We start from the raw sequence: 27,233 nt of genomic DNA on the forward strand, positions 1-27,233 counted from the left end.
GTTCTCCTTGGTATGTTCTCCTCTAATCCGATCAACATTTGCAAGGGCCATTCATGGTGATACAGTGAATAAAGTCTTGTACAAAGTTGCATGTTGCCTACATGTAAGGAATGTCATTGACTCAGTTCTGCTGAGCCTAACAATTAGCTACAGCATTTTTATTTAAGTATGTTGTAAATAGGGATGGGACTTTCGTGTCAACCCAAGTAGGAAAAACTACAAAGGAAGCCCTTTCTTTAATTTTTTGTGTCTTTCCTGGCTTTGCGATCCAGGTCCTCCATAATATGAAAGATTCAGGAATCCAAAAAAGAGGTTAGCAAAACCTAGGGTTCTTATGTGTTTTGTATTTCCTTGCCCCCCCTTTCATTTTATATCATTTTGGAAGGATTCTCTGCCCCCCGTTTCCTTCATTGTTGCCTGGAGTGCCCGCCTGCCTACCCTTCATCTGATAGACTTCTGCCTGTGCTGCTGGACCAAAGCTATCAAGACTTGTCTCCCCAATCCCCGACATTTTGGGGGTGTTGAGTTGGGATGGTTGAATAGTGGATGTGTGTGTATTTTATTTTGATGATAACCATGACAATGCTTTCTCTTTATCACATGTACTGTTTCCTGCTGATGAATTTATGAGGATGATGACGATTGGTGACGTGACCATAAATGTGAGCATAGGTCTGTGGATGATTAATTTTTTTTTCAAATGCAGATGCTACTGTCCATTTTTTGAGTGGATGATTGTCTGTTGCCTTCTCCGTGCTTTTTTGGACTAGTTTTGAGGGTTCTGTAGGGCTTAATTGGCTCTAGCACCAGAAACCAGAAATGGGAAAATCAAAACAAAAAACCCTGGAAGATTTGGGTATTTTCAGGTTTACTGAAAGAGCTTTTGCCTGAAAAACCAGAAACTGAAAGAAACCCCCACAAAAATCCCAGAAAAGTATATGAATCTGAACACCCCTAGTTGCAAATATTTACTTTCTTTCTCTCTCCCCCCCTTTTTTTTGTGGGCCTGTTTTCATCTGTGGCTTGTTAGCTTTCAGGTAAATCCCCATTTCATTAGAATCTTTTCTACAGCCCTGGCTTGTGGTAAATAAAGAACATGCTCAGATTATTCCTATTTCTATTTTACAATTTTAAAAAACAATTTACAAGACAGGTGACTCCCACTAATATCAACTGTACAAAATCAGATTAATCAAAGAAATCCATTTTTCGGTGTTCTATAGATCGGCTCATAAGTTATTTATCAAAAATTAACTTTAATTCTTTTTCAACTGTTATCACCTCACATAAGCAGCTTAGCTTACATGGATGAAATGTCTCTTCAATGATTAGTTGGCAGCAACCAGGAAAAACATAACAGCAAGCAACAAATATTAGAACACTGCCAGCACTTGTGTGGTGTGTTTGTGTTTGTGTGTGTGTTGTAACCAAGCTCCTTCTTACAGGAGATGGAATTTACTGACAGCAACTGTAACATATAGGCCTTTCAGTGGAACACTCCAGTAATTCCTGCAACTTTTGTGTGGTATTTCAGAAACATGAGTAACCCAAACACTAAAATGCAAACCAGAATCGGCCCATTTCCCCCCGTAATGCTTCTCCTTAAACTTAGCCAAGAAAGAGATCACCACAAACCATTTGCAGTTGTTAGTGATCTAATATCGCTTAAGGACATTGTGCACCTGGTAGCGAGCACTACAGTCTTCTTTTTTTGTTGAAAAAAAAATACATTTAGATGGGAGACCACCAAGAAAATAGAGAGCAGGGGGCAGTAGATTAACCCTTTCAATGCTTCTGAGCAAATGGGAGAAAACCTGCAACGAATACAGACTTCATTTTACAAAATAGAGTTCCTATTCCATGCTTCTCAGCAGAAAAGAGGACATCAGTCCTGAAAAACAGAGCAGATGTATTTAACAGTTCTGTATAAGATGCTGCTATGTTCACTATCCACATTACTCTTTTGTATAATTATCAGCTCCATTTACTTCCACAGGACTTAAACTTGCTTAAAATCAAAGATGATATATTTTCTGGCTTATAGAACTGGTGGATAAATAATTGCCAATGGCACCTCCTCCCTTAGGGAAAGTCAAGCATTGCCTTACCTCAGACTCCGATTGCACGCAGTCGTTCAGCTCCTGCCTCTCTCCTTATCAGAAGTGTACATGCTGTGTATATGCATGTGTGAATACTTGCCTGCCTGCCTGCTTGCCTCTGTGTATGTGTGTGTTCATACCCACTTTGCCCTTGGCTCTGCCCACCATTGCTTATGGTACCTTTTGCTCCGCTCAACCGCTGTAGTCACCAGGCAGTCACCACTGCCGCTAATCACGATGGACTACTTGAGGTCCTCCCCCCCATTTCCTACATCTCAGCATAAGAATGAAGGATCTGCCCAGTATCTCGCATGTGACTTCCCCGTCCTTTTGCCTGTGATGCTGGTAATGTTTTGCATGCTTGAATCTTTTGTTTTTCCAGGACTTAATTCTTTAAAAAAGAAATTGCTTATAGCATTTTTGGCACGTTGGAGATGGCATTAAAATGGGATTTTCCTTGTGTTTGATTTCCTTGGATGCAAGCAATATTTCATTTTTTTTGAGGGGGGGGCACTTAACTCTTAAAAGGATGTGAATATTTTCTGGGAGTTCTAGGAATTAAGCACGCCTCTCTTTGTTTTAAAAAGTGTAATCGTTCAGCTTTCTGCCTAAGGAAAGTAGAATGCTAGGGGCATTTTAGCAAACAGGAATTTAAATTACCCTCACTTGCTGATATGGTTTAATGAAAAGGGAAGAAGAATTTTCACTGTGCCTCAGCTGCAAATTTGCAGGGAAATAATTGCCCTGACAAGTCACAAGTAGGACTTTTGCTCCCCTGGCTTTACACACATATCTAGTATGGAAGCACAGTGAGAGGGTTTTTTTGTACTTGTCAGTGATCTGAACAATGAGTTTCCAAGTGGATATGTACACCTGATATTCTGGGCATTTGTTACCACTCTATGGTACTCTATGGCCCAAGGGCTCTATCTAATGTAGATAAAGTGGTTGTTTGCAATTGATTGACAGAAGTCTGTGGGTCCCTGTTCTTGAACCATAGCAGCAAGAAAGCAAGAAATCGTGAGGGGTACAAACTCCATTCAGTTCTGGAAATCAGTGTTATATCTTTGTGCTTTTAATTACTTTAATTTAAAGTCTATGACTTCTGCCCTAGGTTCTGTGTGGTGTATCTCTTAGGGCTTTACCAAAAAGCAAAAGCAATGTAGACTTTGAAGTATTGATGATGGTCCACCTGTGGTTCACATGCAACATAATATTTGCATGAAAAGCAAAAGCAAAGTGTGCTGCTTATATACAGCCCCATAGTGCTTCAAGCACTCTCTGGGCGGTTTACAAGTTAATTATGCAGGCTACACATTGCCCCCCAGCAAGCTGGGTACTCATTTTACCAACCTCGAAAGGATAGAAGGCTGAGTCAACCTTGAGCCAGTTACCTGGAATTGAACCCCAGGTCGTGAGCCTACAATTTTAGCTGCAGTACAGCGGTTTAACCACTGCGCCACAAGTTGAAGGAGCACTGATATATTTTACAACTCATTCGCATTTTTTTCCATATCAGTTTACTAGTCATCCATTAAGGAACTATATTCCAGTTCCTAGAAGACTTGGGTTTTGTTAGTAATTGCTTTGCCAATTGGTAACAACATCTCAACTGTCCCACCAAATTACACAATGATAGATGGTTAGGCATCTTTGTCAGTTAGTTTCTAATCATCTGATGGTCTAGATGTTGGGTTAGGGATAGGTTCTATAATGTTAGCTTGTTTCTATGGCAATGCTGGATAATAAAGGTATTTGTTGGTAACCAAACAGATTGCCAAAATCAATCCACTTCTTAGACATGTCACCTTCTTTGCTGTAATGTGAATACTCAAATCCTTCTGTATAAGAAACTCATATATTCAGAACTATCACAACACTCCTAATAAGGTTGGGTAGACTGTATTGACAGTATCATCTATCATGAAGGCATTGAAAAAGGAGCATGTCCAAAACCACCTCTCAAAGCCTCTGTGATGATGTGATTTCATGGCAGTTACTCTTCACCATTTCCCTCAAATCCCAGACCACAATTGGTCTCATTGGGTTCCACCAGATTTTTGTAAATGATTACCATGTAATTTTAAGGGAATCTTTTTCAACTTCTTGCAGCTTCCTAGGAGTTAAATGTAAAATTCCCTTAAGTTTCATTCATGTGATGTGTGTGGAACAACTTTAGTTGTAGCTTATTAGGCACACAGAAGGTAGCTTTGCTGTCTGCCTGCCTGCCTGCCTGCTTGCTTGCTGAGTCTTGTGAGTAAAATTTCTAAATGAAACCATCTATTTCCCTATGTGCTGATCAAGGGAAGTGCAGATGCCGCTTGCTGCTGCTGCTCTAACCATGCTTCTTTCTACCATCTTCCTTCCAACCTTTGTATTATTCCAAATATTTCACTCTGTGTGTAAGGATTTTCCTCACAATGTGTCATTTGAGGTAGAGTGAAGACGCCTGCTTCTGGGGAGGAAAGCAATGACAAACCTTGATAGCAGCTTAAAAAGCAGAGACATCACCTTGCCAACAAAAGTCTGAATAGTCAAAGCTATGGTTTTTCCTGTCGTGATGTATGGATGTGAGAGCTGGACCATAAAGAAAGCAGACCGCCGAAGAATTGATGCCTTTGAATTGTGGTGCTGGAGGAGGCTCTTGAGAGTTCCCTGGACTGCAAGGAGAACAAACCTATCCATTTTGAAGGAAATCAACCCTGAGTGCTCACTGGAAGGACAGATCCTGAAGCTGAGGCTCCAGTACTTTGGCCATCTCATGAGAAGAGAAGACTCCTTGGAAAAGACCTTGATGTTAGGAAAGTGTGACGGGAAGAGGAGAAGGGGACGACCGAGGATGAGATGGCTGGACAGTGTCTGCGAAGCAACCAACATGAATTTGACACAACTCCAGGAGGCAGTGGAAGACAGGAGGGCCTGACGTGCTCTGGTCCATGGGGTCACGAAGAGTCGGACATGACTAAACGACTGGCTATGGAGACCATTTGCACTGTCATGACAAAGGCAATTTTTCTGATTTGCTACTCACAGTAGCTTGCTCAGAATACCCTTCAGAAAAGGCATCTGAGATCTGGTGGGCTCTGGACACTTGCACATTAGTTTTTTTTTCATCTGTAGTACAGTGGTAGTTCTTCACAGCCCTTCAGTGTGTGGAACACTGCCCCCACCCCAGCTGGTTCCCTGGCCAAGGCATTAGCTGCAGCCAGGAAGGCCAGCAAGAAACTCTGATGAGTGGTGGCTGGGTTTTTATGAGAATCTGTCCAGATGTGGCATTTGACCCAACAATAGAGCAGCCACTGACACTCTCTGGAGCAGCAGCAAAGACCTTCTGTGTCTGTTGAGGGGCTTTGTTGCCCCTCAATCTCTAGCATCTCAAGAACAAATTTGTTATGCTACTTCATCAGCCAGTGCAGATGTCCCCCCCCCACCTTTATTCTGTACCTGAAAAACTGGCATACCAATTGGGGTCAATGTGGACTGCACCCTTGAGGAGACATTCTGGTCTGCTCTCTACCTGGGTCCATGAAGTTATCAGTGCATTTCCAGATCTTTATCTGGGGGGAAAATCCCATAAATAGGGGGTGAAACACAAATGCCTGTGACCAGGGTATCCTAGGTATGTGATCTATCCATTCAAAGCCCATATAGTGATCACCCTTCCACCCTCACTCATATACTCAACCCTAACAGTGTAATGTTTCAGAAAGGTTTGGTAAACTAAGCAGAATGAGAGAACAATGAAAGGAGAAAAGAATTTTCCAGATTACAAAACAGTAACCCACATCATTCCCTACAGCTCCACGAAATGGCTGGTGACCTATTTTTTAAACCCCATGAATGTTGCCCCTCGGTCAATGAAATGCTCCTAATTTGGTCTCTTTTTGTACATTTGTTCAAAGGGAGTGCACATTCCCCTTACTTAGTGTTCACTCAACATGGAAACTTATGTGATGCAGCCAATGCTGGCTGCCTTGCAAGTGGATCTGTATGATGCCTGAGTTTTTAGACATTTGATTCTCACATATTTTCTTTTCATTTCAAGTCTGCACTGTAGAGATCTTAGATGTGCTTCTTTTAAAAACATTGTGAAGAGGTCTTGAGACTTGATGTTCAGAAAGCCTGGCAGTGGGTTGAGCCAGTGGCATGGCATGAACCAAAAAGAAAAAGAAAAAAAGATAGGAAGAAGGAAAAAAGAAGAAAGAGAAAGAAAAAAGAGCGAAGGTCAGCCAGATGCATTTTTAAAAGCATACTGTACTTTGAAGCCTCTAGGAGGCAGCTAAATGAAGCTTTTTGAAGATCTCCTTCCTAGATCCAAAGTCTGGGAAGAGCTGAAGGGCAGTTCCTCAGATTACACTGGAATATGGCTACATTTGGAGGAGTAGATCCACCATGATTTTTTCTTGCTTCACAAAGAAGGACCAGCCGTGATTAGCACAGTCAACGCGTTGGATTACGTGTACAAGCATCAGCACATTGTGAGACCTTCAATGCACTTTATTGTGGCTGGATTAGAGGACAATGATGATGTAAATCATTCCATTTTGCTATATATGCATCTGAAATTGGGAACCACTGTGGAGACTGAGTTTGGGACTACAATTCCAAAATCCTCCCAGATAGCAGGGCCCATGGGATCTTGTGGCAGTTGTGGTACAAGAAATAAATTTTCCAAGGTCTGGTCAGGCAAGGAACTGATGGGCAGCCAAACACAGTTGGATTACATTTCTAGTTTGTGACCACTGACAAGAGAGGCCTGGTTTGTAGGGCACTTGAAAAGTAAAGAAATGGGATCTAGAGTCTAATATGCATAATTGTGAATGGCTGTTTGTTGTTGTTTGCCAGCTGATGTTTCACACACACACACACACACACACACACACACACACACACACACACACACACACACACACACATCTCTGTGTGTGTGTTCTGCATACAATTTTTATGCTGGATTAAGTTCCCATCTGATCTCCCACAGAATTATACTTTTGAAAAGTATGCAAGTGTCTATCTAGTCCAAAAGTGATATCAAAGTGCTTTGGGTATAAACCACATCTTGCTTGTTAGGTTTTTTTTTTTTTAAAGGAAAATCTTCAGTTTGCTAGGCAGTTTATGCTATGAGCTTCTCTTATAGCTCACACAATTTTCCTAATGCTCTTCTCCCTGGATGCCTGTTTCACAGAAACAAACAACCCAAAAACAATGTATTTTAATTATTGGTGGTACCATTTCAGGCAGGTAGAAGAGTGACAATGCTGGATGCTTCCCGGTGGAAACATTCCATGCACTTATGAAAATACCATAAAAGAAAAAGGAACAAAAGCATACCTTATGCTAGAATTCTCCTCTCTGTTATTCATATTCCTATACACAATGATAGCAAATAGAAATCCCGAGTCTGTATCAGTAACACTTGTATGGCAGAGTATTATGTATGTAACATAGACAAATCTTATCAATTTCTCTATATTTGTAATGTGGAAGAGTATTCAGGGCTTAAAATGCTTCGGGTTACTGAAACTCAAGTGTCTATGCAGCTTCATCTGGAAGCTCTTCTTTCAATTCTTGGTTATGCTGAGAAATTCTCATGACGAGATTTACTTCACAAATTCAGTCTTCACAAATTTTGATACAAATGAACTGGAACTATCTCTCCAGGATTAAGTATGTTAAGAAGTCACACATAAACTATGTTACTATTCTGTGAATGGGAATTGAAGGATATCTGCCCTACACAGTGATAGCAGTTTGAACTCCACTCCCACTTCTGTGTCTCCACCTGACAGAATCCCATGAAGTATTTAAAATGCTCTCCTAAAGACCCCTACACATTGTGCTGAATTATAGCATTTGAGCTGTATAAGTACCTCATCAAACTATAAATCCCAAGATTCATACACAGAACTTAAAGTGGAATGAAGCAGCTGTAATTGTATGGCACAAATACACTCTTTAGTTACTCAACAGCTTTTATATTATCCAGGTCTTTTCTCACACTTTTGTCTGAGGACATGGACTTGTCCATGAAGCTGACATTAAAATAGTCTTTAAGGTATCATAATGTTTTTGTCTTCTCAATTTTTCTTTTTCTTTTGTTTTTGTCCCAGTCTGTCACAGTTTGTATCAGACTGGAGATCCACAGATTTCTCTAACCAGTCACTTCACTTGCTCAGGGAATTTTTTTCATTTATCATTATTTTATTATAGGAGTAAGCTGAGCTCAGGTATTGCAAAAAAGCTGCAAGAACTAAGTCCTTAACTTGCAACATGTCTTGTGAATTCTATTATTGTCTTCTCCTACTTGCTGCCTATAGTGAAAAAGAACTGAAGACTAGGAGAGGAAATCAAGTGAGAGAAAGAGATCTTTAAGGGAAACAACCATGGTCATGTGGAAAAAGTTCTTATGTTTACATTTGAGACTGATCAGAAGAAAATGGAGGCATGATCTAATTCTAAATGACATTAGCAAATCCTGACCCCCTCAACATAATGAAGCCAATATGAAACAATACTTTAGAGCAGTGGTTCTTAACCTTTTTGAAAGAAACGCCCCCTTGAGCCATTGAGGAAGTTATCATCGCCCCCCTCCTCGCGGTGATGATATCTTATTTATTTATTTATTTATTTATTTATTTATTTATTTATTTATTTATTTATTTATTTATTTATTTATTTATTTATTTATTTATCGCCCACATTAAGAACCACTGCTTTAGAGCTTTCCATAGGAATTAATTAATTAATTAATTTCATTTTTTAAGACACTTAAATCCAATGACCCCTGAAAACACAATTAAATTCCAAGAAAATGAAATGCCCCCCAAAAGTAACATTTAATGATTTAGTTGCAAGTGAATTTTAAGACGCAAAAAGAAATATAAAAAGGGCATAAAAACAAATGCAGGAACTAAAAATTTCAAGACAAAAAGTCTGAAACTAAATTAAAATTGGAGGAAAATATATATTCATGCACACTGTAAAAAGGCTGCAGCCATCTTCACAGGTTTGGCTTGCTCCAGCGCCCCCCTACCGCCCCCCTTCTGCTCCAGCACCCCCACACTGCCCCTTTTTGTTCTACCGCCCCCCTGAAAAATGAAATCGCCCCCTGGGGGGCATTATCGCCCACATTAAGAACCACTGCTTTAGAGCTTTCCATAGGCATATCAAGCACAATTATTACATCTCTTTCCTTGAAATATATGGGACTTTAAAATCTAGAACTTTGCCTCATGTTTTTGTGCAGACATTTTAATAAGGATGAATTTGGATAAGGATGATTGTGCTTATTGCTGCAGTCATGGAATATCTAGCTTTCTAGACATTTCTTTAGTTGGAATATGGGACCTTTTGGGGCTATACTGTACCCTCTGTTAGTTAACTCTGTGAATTGAACTTTTACAGTGACACGAGGGGATAAAAACCCTCAGGTATGAGGGATGGCTTTTCCAAATGTCTCCCATGGTAATCATCTTTCCATGCTGTTGTTTAGGTATTTTTAAAGAAAAGTCAAATCCCCGATCTGAGGAGGGGTGGGGGAAAAGCCAATAGCAGCAAGCAATGACAGAAAAATGTAATTAATTTCATCAGACCAGAAGGAAAATGCTTAATGTGTAGCAGATTTCTTTCTATTTGGATAGCGTGACCGGCACCAATTAAAAAAAGAACCCTTTGGTGCAGTTTCACATCCTGCTTCAGAGTGCGAGCTCCAAGTTTCATTTCCCCACCTTTTGTGTCTGTGAAATCAGAAAACATAGGAAAATCATTAGATATGTGTATTACTTTGCAGAATTGTCTCCCTTGACAACAAGAGAAGCTAATTTGTTTCCAAAGGACAAAGGAACATAGACAGACTTTTTGTGAAAGTTGGGTTGGTTCCCCGCTCCTCCAAATGCCATCGAAAAATACCTCAGAACTTCCTTGAAGCTTTTCTTTTAGTAAATGCAAAGACATAGTCATCATTTTTATGCACTATCAAGTCACCTCCCACTTATGACAACCCTAATGGGTTTTTCTGAGGTCTGTGAGGTGTTCAAGGAATGGTTTCCTATTGCCTCCGTCCAGTGCATTTACATGGCCAAACAGAGATGTGAACCATGAGGTGATCAAAACAAGAAGAGGCACAGCCAAAGTAACTAATGAAAAGGTGTATTATTTTTAGTGTTTTAGTACTCCAATGGAATATTATGGTTACTACAACACAATTGTGCATTTGTAAATAAATATACAACAATATTAGTAATATGGCTGAAATCATGTGCCTTAATATAGTAAATCGCAGCCATTTGAATCAACGGGATTTATGAAGGAATAGACTCACTGAATTACCATTGGTTCAATGGCACTACTATAGTCAACTTACTTCAAGTGTACAATTTCAGACAATATATAAATATAATGGAATAATGTGAAAAAATATTAATTTCCTTAAAGGAAAGAAATGAAGACGTCTGTATATGTATATGTATATGTATATGTATATGCACACACACACACACACACACACTATGTATTTACTACCTCACACATGGGTACGTATACTTAATTAAGAGAAAGTGAATACAAAAAATGCAGAAGACTGGGCTGCTGCACAGGTCCCTCCTCATGCTAATTAGGTTAAGAGTCAATAACATCTGAAAAGTGCTTCTGCGTTTCTTGTAATTTGCAGCTGTGTTTTAAGGAAGATTTGTGACTGGAGATGTGAGGGGACATACACTGTAACTTCTGCCTCAGAAACCCTTGACAAGATGTGAAAGACCAAACTGACTCTAGCCACCACATGTCTGAATTCCATAGGAGTCATCTATAAATCACCTGAGCAAAGATGAGAAGCCATATCCCATTTAAGGGTTAATTCCAGAATGAAACCAGACAATCATAGATAAGCATTTAAAAAATCTTCTGAGAATCTGAGTATGTCTCTTTTTTGTTGCAATTAATTCCAGGCAACTTCAGTTTGTTTATTTTCTATGAGCTTTGTTTTTCTCATTGCTTCTGTATTTCATATGCACATAATCACTTCAAAGTTGTTATAACATCCAAAAATCTTACAGTTATATGAAACTGTAGGCACGTAATTAAAAAAAATTAATATATAGGAAAACTTTAAGCAAATATGAAAGTCACGTTATAATAATGTTTCAAAATTGCAGGAGCATACATTTTGAAATACTGGAGCTGATAGCTCAAAAAGGTAAATAATACATATCTAAATAATGCAGTTGTTAAACTTAATGATTTATGAAAGTAAAATACATTATTCAGCCTGTTAGTATTTCCACACACAGACAAAATTAACACAAAATATTCTCACCTAGTCAAGCCATTGAGCTCTATGTGACTCTGTGCTGGCTGGGGGAAAGGGAAGTTGTTGTCAAAAATAAATAAATAAATATAAAAAAATAAGCTTGCTAGGCTCTGGCCAGTCCAGACTGCCATACCTATTTATGATATTATCCTCATGAAGATTGATGTTAGGTCACTGAAAACAACTGTGACAGATGCATAGGAAAAGAAAAGGAGGCCAAATGAAGAACAAGTGAAAAGATGAACATTATGATAAGCTCTGCAGGGCAGTTTCTTACAGCTAGCTCCAACTAGAGCAGACCCATTGACTCAATGGATTAAATGGGTTTACTTACTCTCTAGCTGAGACTAGCAGTTGGATACTGATCATAGTTGACGTATTCCAAAACAGGGCCCAAAAAGTAATTACAAAATTTCTCTCTCTTTCTGGTTGTTTCCACTGTTTGTCCAAAAACAGTCTGCACAACATTTGGCCTGTTGGTTTTGGTGTGGCTAGAAAGCAGCATGCTGTTCAAAGCCACCCAATCAACTGCAAAACACACACAACAGAGATAGCCAAGAGGAAGCAAATTTTATTCACGAAAATGTACATTGAATGTTTGATTTTTTTTAATGGTCTGAATAAAGATATAGTCAGTCAAGTTCATGTCAGAGTGGACGTTTGAATCCATACTATGATGCACTACACCCTGTAAGCACAGATAATTCAGCACTCTTGGGCATATTCAAGGCTACCTGCAAAGCCTCAGTCTAGGTATCTACTTCTTCCCAGGTAAAACTTCAACTTCATATTGCTATGTATTGCTCCTATTTTGCCTGCCTTTCTATTCCTTTTCCTCCACCCCCACATTTTTTTAAATAAATGGTGCTTTGGAAACAATTGATTTTTCTAGATAGCACATTGATCATACACCTAGCCTGGGGACAGAATATAGCTTCAAAAACAATAATAACTAAGGCAATCATCTAATTTTAGTGAAATAAAAAACGAAAATGTACATCCACCCAAATAATCTCTAAGACGACTTTTGATGCCGTGTGCTTGTACTTTATCCTCAGTGACACGGTAATCTACTAAAGTTCCTCTCGCAATTTTTCTCTTTGCAATCTGGAAAGAACAGATTCACCAGTGATTGTGCTCATTTATAAAAGCATCCAAAACAAAATTGAACCCCAAGGCTGATAAACTATAAAGATGCTGATCAGATCTCAGCAGCAGCAGAATGGACGATGCTTTGGGGCTCGCTCAGCTAAAAGACGGCACTAGAAGACAGATGACTTTATATACCCAATTACAAACGCCATAGCTTTGTCGAATGAATGCGGAAATCATAAAATATGTTGCGTGCCCTTTATTAAGTAAAGAGTGGTATTTTGTGAAATTCTTGCAAAGATTTACTAAGTTTTCTGTAATTTAATTCCCTATCCTTGTATTTCTCTTTCTGTTGTTGAAAACTTAATCAAGGAATCATTTAGAAAGAACAATCCAATACAGCAAACTTTCCAGTTTCAATGAATAAATAGCTAATCATTGTGTTCATCAGTAAAAATCAACTTGTCTGTTCCATATTCATTTGGAAGAGCTATGTCATAATCAGGCAGGTCATGTGTCTGCATTTCCTACTCACAAAATTCTCACTGTGGCTTGGAAAAGACTCGGGTGCAGCCTGATGGGAACTGTAGTTCTGTGGATGACAACATGTTCTTCTCACTTCAATTAAGTAAAAGCATTGTGGTGGCTAACAAATAAAGATTTGACCCTACTTCTAATTGCCTTAGAAATTTGTGTCCTGTAATTAGAGATTAGAGATGGGGACGACTCACCATTTTGGTGACTCGTCCTGCTTCGTGATTTGTCAAAGCTGATGAAGCACTAAACACAAAGCTACCCTCCCCCCATGAACTGACAAAGCATGAATTTATTTATCAATTCATTGGGGGTTACTAAAATAAATCCTGACCCCCTACCTCGCTGCCCCCTGCGCCGCCGTTGCCCTCGTCACCCCCATCGACAACCCCCACTGTAATCGCTGCCACTGCCACTGTCTCCAACTGGCCTCTGCAGCCACAGCCTGTAGAAAGGGACAGTGGCTGCCGTTTGCAAATATAGCAGCTGTGGCTTCATTTAAGGTAAGGAAGCTGCAGCTGCCATCTTTGCAAAGGGCAGCCTGGATTCCCTTAAGGCAGCTAAAGTCGGGGTAGGAAGGGGATGGGGGATAGGCCATGGGGATGGCTGGCTGTGGGGGGTGGGTGGCTGCCTATTGGCCTGCTGATCAGCTGATCGGCAGGCCGGTAAGCAGAATGGGAAAGCCATAAGAAGAGAGGGAAGGCTAGCCCATGAATATGAAGGGGTGAATATTTAACGAATCAGCGATTTCTGATGAATATCGTGATCCATTTTTTGTTCGTTGCCATGTCTAGTCCAGATCCATCTCACAGAAATGAGTCACAGAACCATCATGGGAGACACAGTTTTTTGATATGACCCTAGATATATCTTCTGAAACATATATACCACTGAACTCTGCAAATCTGCATTTCAGGTCGGAGGGAAGATACTGTACTGTTCTCTGGTGGAGGGGTCAAAAGTAGGAGAACAGCAGAGGGAAATGATGAGTGAGTAGTGGAATGGCCTGGAAGTAAGTGAGTGAGTGAGTGAGTGAGTGAGTGAGTGAGAGAGAGAGAGAGAGAGAGAGAGAGAAAGAGAGAGAAATTAAGAGAAAAGAAGGTAACTATGGGGGCAACTAAAATTTTTAGCCCGTGCATAAAGATTCAGCTCCTGTTTTCACTAGCTAGGTTTAATGTCACCCGCTTTTGTTGTTGTTTAGTTATTAAGTTGTGGCTGACTCTTCGTGATCCCATGGACCAAAGCACGCCAGGCCCTCCTGTCTTCCACTGCCTCCCGGAGTTGGGTTGTGTTGGTAGCTTTGATTACACTGTCCAAACATCTCGTCCTCTGTCGTCCCCTTCTACTCTTGCCCTCACACTTTCCCAACATCAGGGTCTTTTCCAGGGAGTCTTCTCATGAGATGGCCAAAGTATTGGAGCCTCAGCTTCAGGATCTGTCCTTCCAGTGAGCATTCAGGCTTGATTTCCTTTAAAATGGATAGGTTTGATCTTGCAGTCAAGGAGACTCTCAAGAGTCTCCTCCAGCACCACAATTCAGAAGCATCAGTTCTTTGGCGGTCAGCCTTCTTTATGATCCAGCTCTCACTTCCACACATCACTACTGGAAAACCATAGCTTTGACTATGTGGACCTTTGTTGGCAAGGTGATGTCTCTGCTTTTTAAGATGTCATCACTTTCCTCCCAAGAAGCAGGTGTCTTTTAATTTCGTGGCTGCTGTCACCATCCGCAGTGATGGAGCCCAAGAAATAAAATCTGTCACTGCCTCCATATCTTCCCCTTCTATTTGCCAGGAGGTGATGGGACCAGTGGCCATTATTGCCAATGGTAGTGCAGATATTAAGAATGCATCAGAATTTAAGCGGGGGGTGGTCATAAGAACTTGCCCAGTTTTTCAAATTTCTACATATGTTCAAGGGAGACACTTCGAGATTTAAGAAAATGCCTGTGGGAGAAACTGAAATGGACAAGTCTGCCCTTCCTGACTGAGGGCCTTGAGTGCTCAGCCATTCAGAATCTAACATTGGCTGTGACATCTTGGTCATTTCCTACAAGGATTTGCTCTGCTTATAAAACAGGTGAATTTGAAGTATTTTTTACTGACCATGTGATGGTTCAGTAAAAAATGGTAATTCAAAACAGTGCAGCTCTTCCCAAACCAGTTTTTTTTCCTTCGCCACTGTGGAGCTTCTACTTTTTAAAGCCAGAATGATTCAAATGTTTTTTTTTCCCCCTGTGTGGTTGTTCGCAATCTGTTCTTATAAACATGGTGGGGAGGGGGCTTCGTAGGTGGATTTAGATAATATAGGCAGCTGGGACATGATGTTCAAGAGCAGGACAAGATCCTACCCTGCATTCTTTCTTTCCCCCCAATCATCCTTCATTATTTTAAAGAAATTCTTCCATATTTGAAATTAGAGATCATCCTATCACCTTATTGCTGGGTCCTTGCTATTATTTCCCATATTCCCCCCCCCCCAAGGGATTGGGAGAGGCGGGACCAGAGAAAGGAAGGAAATAAGTGGGAACTGTGGGCTGGAATGCGAATCGCACTGTATCAACTATGAACAGTGGTTTCCTGAATCAATCTGCAACCCTGTGTGAGCATTGACTCCGATTTCAAATATAATGCAACCTGTGAATAAAATCATAGTAAAGCCAGATCACTCTGATCAATCTCTCCAGTGTAATTGTACCCTTTGAATCTTTGTGCAGTCTACTGTGTTTGTGGTGCTGAATTAAGGTTGCTAACTTTTTCCCCAGCAGGTTCCTCATCATTATGGAATATATCAGAAGCTAGTTCAATGCTTGAGAGACTGGGGCTCCCTCTCTGCGCTGACAGCAGCTGAACCTATTGATTTTGGTCAGTGCAGATAGCTGATTTCATTCAGTTTGTTTTTCTTGATAACTTACTAACATTCACAAATTTCTTCAGAATGGATGGAAAGTTGTTGATGGTCATAATCCTATTGGGGTTTGTGTAAGATTTGCATAACTTGCTGCAACTAATTGCAGCTAATTGACAAGGTGCTTGGACACAGCTTGGTCACATGCCTTGTCACTTGGGCATGTACAATTAATGAATATATATCACATAAATATATATGAAATTAATGATCTGGTTCTGAATGGAATGGGTTTGAACAAACATTTTTCAACATCTTTGTATATTTTTTTGGAAAAAAACACCTCTTGATCTAGCTTTAATTCATAATTACAAGCTTATTCCAGTCTCTGCATAATGAAAGCACATTTTAGACCAACAGCTGTTATCTAGTTTCATTGACAGCCTCAGGGTATGCATATTTTAATATTCATTTACTATGTGCCGATAAACTAAATACTTCCTACTGGAAGTCTATCAAATTAATCACAATATCTTAGTTGCTGTTCTGTCTTCCGTGTAGCATCCCCTCACATTCTGTCAAAGTTGCTGTGCTATATATACATCCATTATAAAAGAATGTATTAGGAGAATATTTTGCATGTTGATGAAAAACAACAACACAAAACAGTGTGACCCAATGTGCATAAATGGAATGGACCACATTCATTTTGATGACCCAACCTTGTCTATCCCTTACACTGTGGTGCAAAAAAGCTAGTCTAAACCTTGTGACATTGCCTAGAGCAATATTTTTAATAGATGGCTTTGCTATTTGAAAGGCTGTGATTTTAACTGTGGTTTAAATAGCATTAGGTTCTCATATGCATATAAATGTGGCTTCAAGGCAGACAGCATTCCCTTCCTCCACAGCCATGTTTTGAAAACACCTTGGTGTGAGACCATAAAACAAGGGGAAAGTTTTGTCCAGAAATGGCACAGAATGAGCAGGAAATAAAAGTCCTGCAGCCTATTAAAGTTTAAGGCTGTTTACTGTGGATAAAGGATGGGTGAAAGACTCTAGAAGGGCATGAAAATAGATTACCTCACAGATGAGTTTGATGACAGAAGGCAATAATGTCAAGGCTGGGGATAGCGCAGATGGATTTCGAAGGCATTTATTTTTCTGAAGCAATGCCCTCCCTCCTACAAATTGCTACAGAAGGGCAGCACTTATGAGCAGCAACACAGAAGAGCTGGCTCTTCTGCCTCCTGATATAATCCAGGAATGTTCTGACATCAACTTAACTGGAAGTGACTTCTGTGCAATGACGTTGCATTAGAGCTGTCACCAAATTCCACCTGAAGTGAATTTTGGCTATGAATTTAAGGGTTCTACTTTGAAAGTAATGTCTGAGGAATTTTTAAAGAGAGCAGATAAATTTGGTTAAGACTGGTGTCACTTCTCCAGGAAATGTCTCCACGTTGCCATCTGTAACCTACCAAAAGCCATCATGTAGGTTGATAGTCAAAGGGCAATGTTTCTGATGTGAGGTGGCGTTAATAGCATTGGCGGTCCTGTTGGGAACCTAGGACTATGGAGGAAATTCTCCATTTAATTATCAGAGTTTATAACAGCATAGTTTTTATAAGGGATAGATATTTTACCAAAGGTCAGGAAATAGAGTCTATGTTTTACTTGAAAAGGGCTGTGAGTTTAAATTCCAGCATCTCTATTAGGAATGGATGAAGTTGGCAATTTTGCTTTCTCTCACATTTGCTTTTTAAAATTTCATGGTTCCCCCCGCCACATCCCATTCACAACAGAAATTGAGGAATTCTGAGAATGAACCAAATGTTTTGTCAACTTGATCAAATTTGATAAATGTAGCTGTTCTCAAGGAATACAACAAGGCTGTATATTGTCCCCCTGCTTATTTAACTTATATGCAGAATACATCATGCGAAAGGCCGGACTGGAGGAAACCCAAGCCGGAATTAAGATTACCGGAAGAAATATCAACAACCTCTGATATGCAGATGATACCACTCTGATGGTAGAAAGTGAGGAGGAATTAAAGAACCGCTTAATGAGGGTGAAAGAGGAGAGTGCAAAAAACAGTCTGAAGCTCATGATAAAAAAAACCCTAAGATCATGGCCACTGGTCCCATCACCTCCTGGCAAATAGAAGGGGAAGATATGGAGGCAGTGACAGATTTTACTTTCTTGGGCTCTATGATCACTGCAGATGGTGACAGCAGCCACAAAATTAAAAGACGCCTGCTTCTTGGGAGGAAAGCGATGATAAACCTCGACAGCATCTTAGAAAGCAGAGACATCACCTTGCCAACAAAAGTCCAAATAGTCAAAGCTATGGTTTTTCCTGTAGTGATGTACAGAAATGAGAGCTGGACCATAAAAAAACTGACCACTGAAGAATTGATGCTTTTGAATTGTGGTGCTGGAAGAGGCTCTTGAGAGTCCCCTGGACTGCAAGGAGAACAAACCTATCCATTCGAAAGGAAATCAACCGTGAGTGCTCACAGGAAGTACAGATCCTGAAGCTGAGGCTCTAATACTTTGGTCATGTCATGAGAAGAGAAGACTCCCTGGAAAAGACCCTGATGTTGGGAAAGTGTGAAGGCAAGAGGAGATGGGGACAACAGAGGATGAGATGGTTGGACAGTGTCATTGAAGCTACCAACATGAATTTGACCCAGCTCTGGGAGGCAGTGGAAGATAGGAGGGCCTGGTGTGCTGTGGTCCATGGGGTCATGAAGAGTCGGACATGACTAAACGCCTAAACAACAAAAAGCTGTTCTCAATTTAAAGGGGAAGGTGATGTACTTGCCTTCTATTAAGAAACAAAAGAGATGGCAACTCTAATTCAGTGCTATAAAGATAACCGAATACATAGATATTCAAAGTGGGAATTTGAAAAGTTAAACAATGACAACTCTCCACTTGGAGGGCCAAAGCTGTCAACTTTGATTTCTCATATGTTCAGACTTTTTTAAAATGTCAAGTTATTTCACTCAAATTATGAAAAAAAATTGCAAATTTTGGGAAGATTTCTAAAACAATATCAACAAACCAAATTCTCTTATCCATCCCTAGTTTCCATATTATTAATAATTAATTGGCATCACGTCTATTCCAATTTAACAGTGACTATCCCAATCTATTCTAGAAATTAACAAACTCAGAAGTCCCTCCTGGTGAATTTTAGGACTATGCAGCTGACCCAAAGCTGCATAGATGGCAGACCATGTAATAACATCAGTCATATGTGCTCTGAATAGTGCTGTCTGGCCCCTCTCATGGGGCCAGTGGAGGCTCAACTCCCAGCCAAAGCTAGAGTCTCTAACTCACTGAGCCATACCTGAATATGCCAAATAACAGAAACCTATTAGGACAGTGATTCCCAGCCTTGAGTAACCCAGTTTTTCTTGGACTGCACTTCTCAGAAAGCTCAGCCAGCACAGCTTCTGGTGAAGGCTTCTGGGAGTTGCAGTCTAAGAATAGCTGGGTTACTCAAGCTTGGGAACTACTGTATTAGGAGATGATGCGAAAGAACTATGATGTTCAAGAACTTGGGAAACCACTATCGATCAGAATATATAGGAAATGGACCAAAGGTGCAACCAGCTGTGTATAAGCAGCTGCGTATGTTCATATAACAACATTTGCCCTCAAACTGTATCAAAAAGAAAACGTTTGGAAGAGGCATCTGTGGCATCCTATGGAAATTAGCAACAGCAATAAAGAGAATTTAATTTGTCAGGGAGATTTGGAACATGCCTGTTTAGATTATGACGCATAGTATATCTAGATCAGTTTTTAATAGGAAAAAGATTTTTGTTAGCACCAATTCTAACAGGGGGGTTTCATGCCACTGAGCATGGGAAAGCACTGTCTTTCAGAGTTACTCCACAGTGTTCATTTGTTCCACGCAAACATGGATATACTGGAAGAGAAAAAGAAAAAAAATTGGCAGAGCCCTCAAACATCTGTCATGTTTTTGTATACGAACAGAACAGTAACCTTTGCAGGCTCATTACATTTCCAAGCGAGAAGAACTTGGAAGTTCAGTTGTGCACAGGAAGTGACATCTTCAAAATGCAACTAGCTATTGTTAGATCCCACCTTCTGAATTATGGTTCTGTTTGCTGGCTACAACCTCGTCTGTTTCATAATTCACTGAGAAGGCTACTGCATCTCAAAGCTTGCTGTTGGGGCTTTTGGATGGAAGATCTCTGGCATAAATGGAGGAGCGCTTCAGACAAGCAAAGAGACCTGGCACCTTGCAAAATGTGGTTTAAGGATTATATTCCCATCCAGTCCTTGAAATGGGTGAGAACTTTGCTAATGTCCACATTTCTGTCTTAAGATGTGGCTTACATTAATGGTAATCTTTGCCCAGGGGCAGCTTTTAGGATTATGACTGCCTTCTTAGAAAGTTCCTGTAGGCCCTAGACAGTCCCAGCATTTATCTTGTGACTGTGACAGAAGATGCTGTGCGATATTAGAAAGCCAACCAACCCTGTCACTGGACTGGGAACCAGCCTGTGTGTCAGAAAATGAAAAGCTTAAGTTCAAAAAGCTGGAAATGCCTTAGTGAATATGCAATGTATGGGAAGATCTCATAACAATCCTTTAATAAACTAAGTGCACATTTGGTCTTGCAAACAATTTGCATTGTTGGATAGTCCTAGTGGGAAAAGCATACTCCTAGTGGGACCCTGAAGATGAAAAAAGAAGGGCTTAACAGAAGCAATGGAGAAGAATTGTGTTATATTTGACATTCTCAGCTCTATAGACATTTTGTATTTCCTGAGACTTGTTCTGAGATGAAATTCACCTCACCTCCAAAATCAGTACATTTGTGACTCTTGCTTACACATGTGTCATAGAGACAAAAAGAATTGTGGGTTATATTAAACTGGTTACATTACACTGGCATGCACTGTGCCATCTGCCCCCGGAACACATTGACTGTCGGAGTGTACCATCTTCCCCCAAGCCACCATCCTCAGCTGTGTTAGATTACAATTTCTATGGTGCCCTGTCCAGCATAGCCATTGGCCTTATTATCTGGGAGTGATGGAAGCTGCAGCTCCCAACTTCTGGAGGATACCAGTTTGAGTAAAAATGATGTAAAGCAGGGGTAGACAACTTTGGAGGATCTGAGGGCCAGTTTCCTGTCCCTGGAACTCTCCAGCAACCACACAGATTACCACAAATTAAGAAAAGGAGGGCAAACAACAAAATACACACCCAAAAGTGGATTAAAATTTGAAAATAGATATTTTGGGGTGTTAAATTGTGCAGGGAGTTCTATAACCTATTTAAAAGGTGACTGTCTGTTCCTGAAAGATGGTGGGGGAAGGCTGCAGGCTTCAAAAACCACCACTGGGAGGCTGTTTGCAGCTCAAAGACTGTGATTTACCCATCCCAGATGAAGAGGAAAAGAAAAACAAGTATGCAGAGACGGCTAAGAGAAGAACTGGATTTGTAGAAGATCGGAATGAAGATGAAGAGGTTAGAGTAAATGGATATGTAAGAAAATATGTGCTCTCTCTCTCTCTCTGTGATCATTTTAAGAAAAGAATTAGGCATCCTTCAGTTTCGAGAGACTATGGTAATGTGCTCTGTATGGAGGACTTGGAACAGCGTCTAGTGTGGCTGAGGAGGCCAATTTGAGAGTGACAATCCCTTCCACACTGAAGACAAATACAATCTGTCCTCTGTCCAGCTCCTTGATTTTGCTGGTTTCAGGACTGCCTCTTTGCCTCGGCCTGCTGGACAAGGGTCTCTTCAAATTGGGAGAGGCTGTGATGCAATGCCTGCCTCCAGGCTGAACACTCACATGTCAAGGTTTCCCATCTGTTGAAGTCCATTCCTAAGGGCTTCAGATCCCACTTGCAGAGATCCTTGTATTGCAGCTGTGGTCTCCCTCTGGGGCGATTTCCCTGCACTAATTCTCCATACAGGAGATCTTTTGGAATCTGACCATCAGCCATTCTCATGACATGCCCAAGGCAACATAGACACCACTGTTTCAGTAATGTGTACATGCAAAAAATTCCAGCTTGTTCTAGGATGACTTTATTTGGAACTTTGTTCTGCCAGGTGATACCAAAAATCTGCCAGAGGCAACACATATGGAATGTGTTCAGCTTCCTCTCCTGCCATGCACAAAGGGTCCAGGACTCATTACAGTACAAGAGTGTGCTCAGGACGCAGGCTCTATAGTCCTGGATTTTGGTGTATGCCGTCAGCTTCTTACTGAGCCATACTCTCTTTGTGAGTCTTGAGAACATGGTAGCTGCTTTGCCTATGTGTTTATCCAGCTCGACATCTAGGGAGAGAGTGTCAGAGATCATTGAGCCAAGGTACACAAAGTAAGACAAGGAAGTTTAAAAGATTAGGATCAGGTTTAGGGACAGGCTACAGTGGTGGTTCTTTGCAGTGTACTATGAAACAAACAGATCTATGCTTAAAATGCTCATGTTTTCATTAAAAAAATCCAAAAGACCGCAAATCAAACCAGCTTCTGAAGCTGTAATAAAACATAGGATTACTCTAATCTGAAGTCTGCAGAGAGTTATATTTGCTGGTTCTTGGTGAGCACTGGGATGATCTGAATCCACGTGAGTGTGACATTTCCATCTTGCCCCTTGTCAACTTAAATTGTTTTCCACTGATGCTAAACCAAGACATATATGTGTATCCTACACAGCAACCATCACAGAGCTGAAAACATCTTCATGGCACTCCAGAGGATTCCATTGAAGGAGCTGCAAGTTAATATAAGCAGTTGTGTGTGCTGTTATAGCATGCCCCAGCATTTAACAGTGGGTGATAGAGAACGGTTGTGACATGTACTGCAGAAATGCAAGAACATCATACACAGGGACATGTTTCAAAAGTGCTTCCTTTCTTCCTTTCTTCCTTTCTTCCTTTCTTCCTTCCTTCCTTCCTTCCTTCCTTCCTTCCTTCCTTCCTTCCTTCCTTCCTTCCTTCCTTCCTTCCTTCCTTCTTTGATTGATTGATTGATTGATATACTGCACCATTAATGCAAGCACTAGTCTGGGTGGTTTAAAGATTCAAACTTAAAACCCCACAAGTCTCCACATGACAACATACATTCAAACAATATGGTGATACAGCATCCTGGAGATTCTGTTGTTTGAATAATTCCATTTTTACTAATTTCCTGAACTTAAGGAGTGAGAAGCCTGGTGTATCTCAGTTGGTAAATTGTTCCAGAGACTGGTGGCCACTACCAAAGAGGCCAAATTCCTTCATATCACTTTTTTTTTGGCCTCCCTCATTGTAGCTGCTTTTAGGAACATGGTTTGAGATGAGTGGATGGAACCTGTAGCTGATTTCTGGAAGAGACATTTCAACAAATATAGATTCCTATGCACCCATATGTTAACTTCTGCTCACTGCAATTGTATATTTTTACAATGGCTCTAAGGATTTCTTGGGATGGATATACAATCCTCTCTTCAAAACTAAGCAATCAGTCAAAACAGGATGAATGGCATCCATTTTTAGGTATTGTAGCTATGAAGAATATTGAACAGAATTTCCAAAGATGACTGAGGGGCAGTTATAAAGGTGGAAAAGAGAGAGAGAGACCTGGAAGTGTAAGGATATGTGGCTGGGGACTAAGACCAACATAATCCACAATAGGGCATTCCTGATTAGTAAGTATGGATGTGGAAGCTGGACAGTGAAGAAAGCTGATGGGGCAGGGGGAGTCCTGTTTGAAATATGGTATTAGAGGAGACTTTTATGGCTAACGGGGACAGCCAAAAAGACAAATAAACGAGTGTTAGATCAGAAGCCTGCGCTATCACTAGAAGCTGAAATGACTGAGGCCACTGTACTTTTGACACGTGATTAAAAGACTTGCTAGGAAAAACAGTGGTCACAATGTTGTTAGTTACAGTATACTCTGACCGTAACATAAAAAGAGTAACCTTTTGGCAAATTACCTGAAACTAACAGGTCAGTTTAGATGTCATCCATTATGCACAAATTTATGTGATTCACCACACAAAAGGTGACATCTGTTGTCACTTCATAAACTGAAGCCATCTTCCTTCAAATGTGATGCTGTTTGTGCTACCCCAGCAATAGTTTTTTTTGGCTAAAAATGCTAACAAAACTTCAGACCAGTGGAAAAAAGAAGAAGAATGAACACAAGATGGAGTGACTCGATGAAGGAAGTCATTGCCATCTTATGTTCATTCAGGAGGCCTGTTAAAAACAGGACCCATCAGAGTCATTAATTCATAGGGTCACCATAACTTGCAAATGACTTGGTGGCACATTAGAACAATCGATATGGCCCCCTGACTAGACACTGTGCATAAATCGGTACATTATCTGTGTGCTGCACTACACACTTTGGAACTGATATTTGGCAGTGTTAATTGATAAGTGGAAGGGGCAATGACGATGTCTCCTTCCCACCTTCCTTAATTAGGGGATCTGGTTTTAACCACCACCCCTATTCTTCCAGTCACAGTCAGATAAGGCACCTTAGTCATGTATCTGGTGGAGTGTGCATAGTTCTTGGATAAGCCTGGAAAAATGATTTTTTTAGAACTATAGTTCCAAGGATCCCCCAGCCAGCATGGTCATTGGTCATGAGGGCTGGGTTTCTGGGAGTTGTAGACACAAAAAGGTAATTTCTGCAAATTTTCTACAAGAAGTCTTCAAAAAAGGTAATTTTTCCAGGCTTATCCAATGTTAGAAACTGAGGATTCTGTCTTGGATAATAACTGTAGAGACCCACCTAGAGGAATTTTCGTTAACTAACAACATTGCGACCACTGTTTTTCCTGACAATTTTTTCCTAGTAACTTTCAGTATTTATTTATTTATTTTTCCTGAAACGTTCACTATTTATTTATTTAAAATATTTTTTATCCTGACTTTCTCCTTCAAAAGGACCTAAAGCAGCTTGCAACATTGACTATTAGAAGACTTTTTTCTAGTGAGCCCTGTGGCAGCAGTGGTTACATTGCAGTACTGCAGCCAAGCTTCTGATCATGACCTGCATTAGATCTCAATTGGATCAGGTGGCTGGCTTAAGGTTGACTCAGCTTTTTATCCTTTTCCCAGGAACACAATTCTGAAAGGTAGGGGACTTCCAAAGTGGAAAAGATGGAAAAAAAGTAATTTTCACAAATTTATACACACTTATCTTTTTCTCTCCGTAATTCTGTCCCCAGATCCAAAGGCAGGCTTAAAGAAAATGGGAAGTCAGAAACCTGTACATTTATGAACTTATGATAAAATTATACGACAAAGTGTGTTCAAAAAACAGGTAAGAAAACATGTTCAAAATACATAAATTTTGAAACATCAGCATAGAAATACACACAAGTGACTGTGTGGAACCCCACGATACCAAAATCAGACTATCCCCTTCTCCAGCACCTCTTGCTCTGAGATTGTTTCCTCCTGACTGAAATAGTGATTCCAGTTTAGCACAACGCATGCCTTCTCGTTCAGTGTGTATATGTATTTGTGCATATCTTGAATCGTATTGTCTCACATGATTGCAAGCTTGAGTTTGACATCTCCAAAGAGTTTTGATCAGTGAAGGAACTGTAGAAAGATAGCTCTGAGGCTTGTATCTGGAACTGATAAGTCCTTTAGCTGGCAAACTTTGAACTCCCTTGAAAATCAGCAGTAAAAAAAAAAAAAAAAACCAAACACCTTACTTTCATAACTGGGAACTTCTGCCAAATTTACTTTGTTTAGTTCTAAATCCCTTACATATTTTAAAGGATTAAAGTTAAAGATGAGATTAAGAGTTTCCTCTTGGCATCCAGGAGAGCAGAAGTCTCTTGTACATGCATGACGCAAACCCTCCCTTGCCTGAAGAAGTCTCTCCTTTCTTTAACTACTTATTTTATTCCTATCACGTGCCCCCCCATTCCCAATATGAAACAAGTCCAGAAAAATAGCATGTGGGTAGACTTTACCCAAAACGTTGTACTTCATCGTCTGACACACAAACATCATTTATTTTCCTTTTGAACTCGTCTTTGAATCTTTAATTCCAAAAAGTGCAGTTAATTCGACAAGTTGTGGCAGAATTAACTGTGTTAACCATAACATCACTTTCTCCTAATAAATTTTTCTACTCTGAGGATTTCGACACTTCAAAGATGATTTAACATACCTTTTGCTAACCAGATGATAAGGTTTCACGTATGCAATCAGAGGCAGTGATTATTTTTGAACCAAGGTGTAATTATGAAGACAAAGCAGGAAAATTTTCAACATGCACACAAGTGGCAGAATGAAACACAAAGAAGACCTGTCATGTTGGGGTTGAGGTTCAAAGTTAGCAGCCAGTTTCAAACTCTGCAGCTGCTATAATTACACAGCTTGGTAAACGAAAAGCATTTATCCTTTGCCAGCTGTAGTAATTAATTTTCCCTTCTGTCAGTGGAGTGAGAGAGTGATCATTCCTTTATGAAGCTCTTGCTCACATAAATATCACTGTGCTCCTCCGTCTTTTTCCATTGCTGCAAAAATGGAAAAATTATCCTTTCAATACCATAAGCAGCAAGGAGTAGAACGTAAGGCTCAGTATTTGTTCCAGGACAGTGTATTGCAATGGTTTAAAAAGGATAGGGTGGAACAGATAGCCTTCCAAATGAGGTTGGAAAAACAGTTCACATTCTGCTTCTGTCATAAAGGGCATAATATGCGCCTACAACTGCTAGTGACTCTTGTTTCCTCCTCATCCTGCAGTCTGGAAGTCCTTACGCCGACATTTTTACTGAAGTTGTAAGAAACAGAAGTGTGAAAACCATTGCCTTAAGTTGTGAAAGATCACAGTCATGGCATTTTAAAAATAGTAGTTGTCTCTCACTTAAGTATACCATCTTGAAGTAATACATATTCCCAGAACGAACACAAATGCTTAAAGAACAAAGATGGAAAGTGTTACCCTTTTTAAAAAAACTACACTCCCCAGAATACCTCTGTTTAGCCTACTGCTAGCCTGGATTATTGTAGGAGCTGTGGTCCTCGAACTAATGCTTCCCATGTGTATTAAGGAAGATTTATTTCTTTATATTTTTATCCCACCCAACTACTAGTGAAGCTACTACTCTGGGCAGCAAAGATGGATCACAAGAAGAGAAAAATCAGAATAAATAATAATTTTCTGACTTGCCTTCTTAAACGGTTGGGTTTTCATAGAAGAGTAGCTCACAGAATCACAGGAATATGGAATTATTGGGAGTAACCGCTATTGCAAATATTAGGATTATCTGTGGATTACTTTCTTTGTCGATTGATTTGATTAAATGACCTAAGATCACTGAATCAATA

At 40.2% G+C, this 27,233-nt stretch overlaps 1 long non-coding RNA gene across 1 annotated transcript in view; it reads left to right on the forward strand.

The window, feature by feature from the left end:
* Window positions 1-18,281: 18,281 nt before the first annotated feature.
* The window catches only part of LOC144589213 (uncharacterized), a 242,898-nt gene continuing 233,946 nt past the window's right edge, over window positions 18,282-27,233 (forward strand). The window contains exon 1 of the long non-coding RNA XR_013545197.1: window positions 18,282-18,315. This is a non-coding gene — a long non-coding RNA (uncharacterized LOC144589213). The remainder of the gene's footprint in view (window positions 18,316-27,233) is intronic.

This window comes from Pogona vitticeps, chromosome 4 (genome assembly GCF_051106095.1).
Source record: "Pogona vitticeps strain Pit_001003342236 chromosome 4, PviZW2.1, whole genome shotgun sequence".
Classification (NCBI taxonomy): Eukaryota; Metazoa; Chordata; class Lepidosauria; order Squamata; family Agamidae; genus Pogona; species Pogona vitticeps.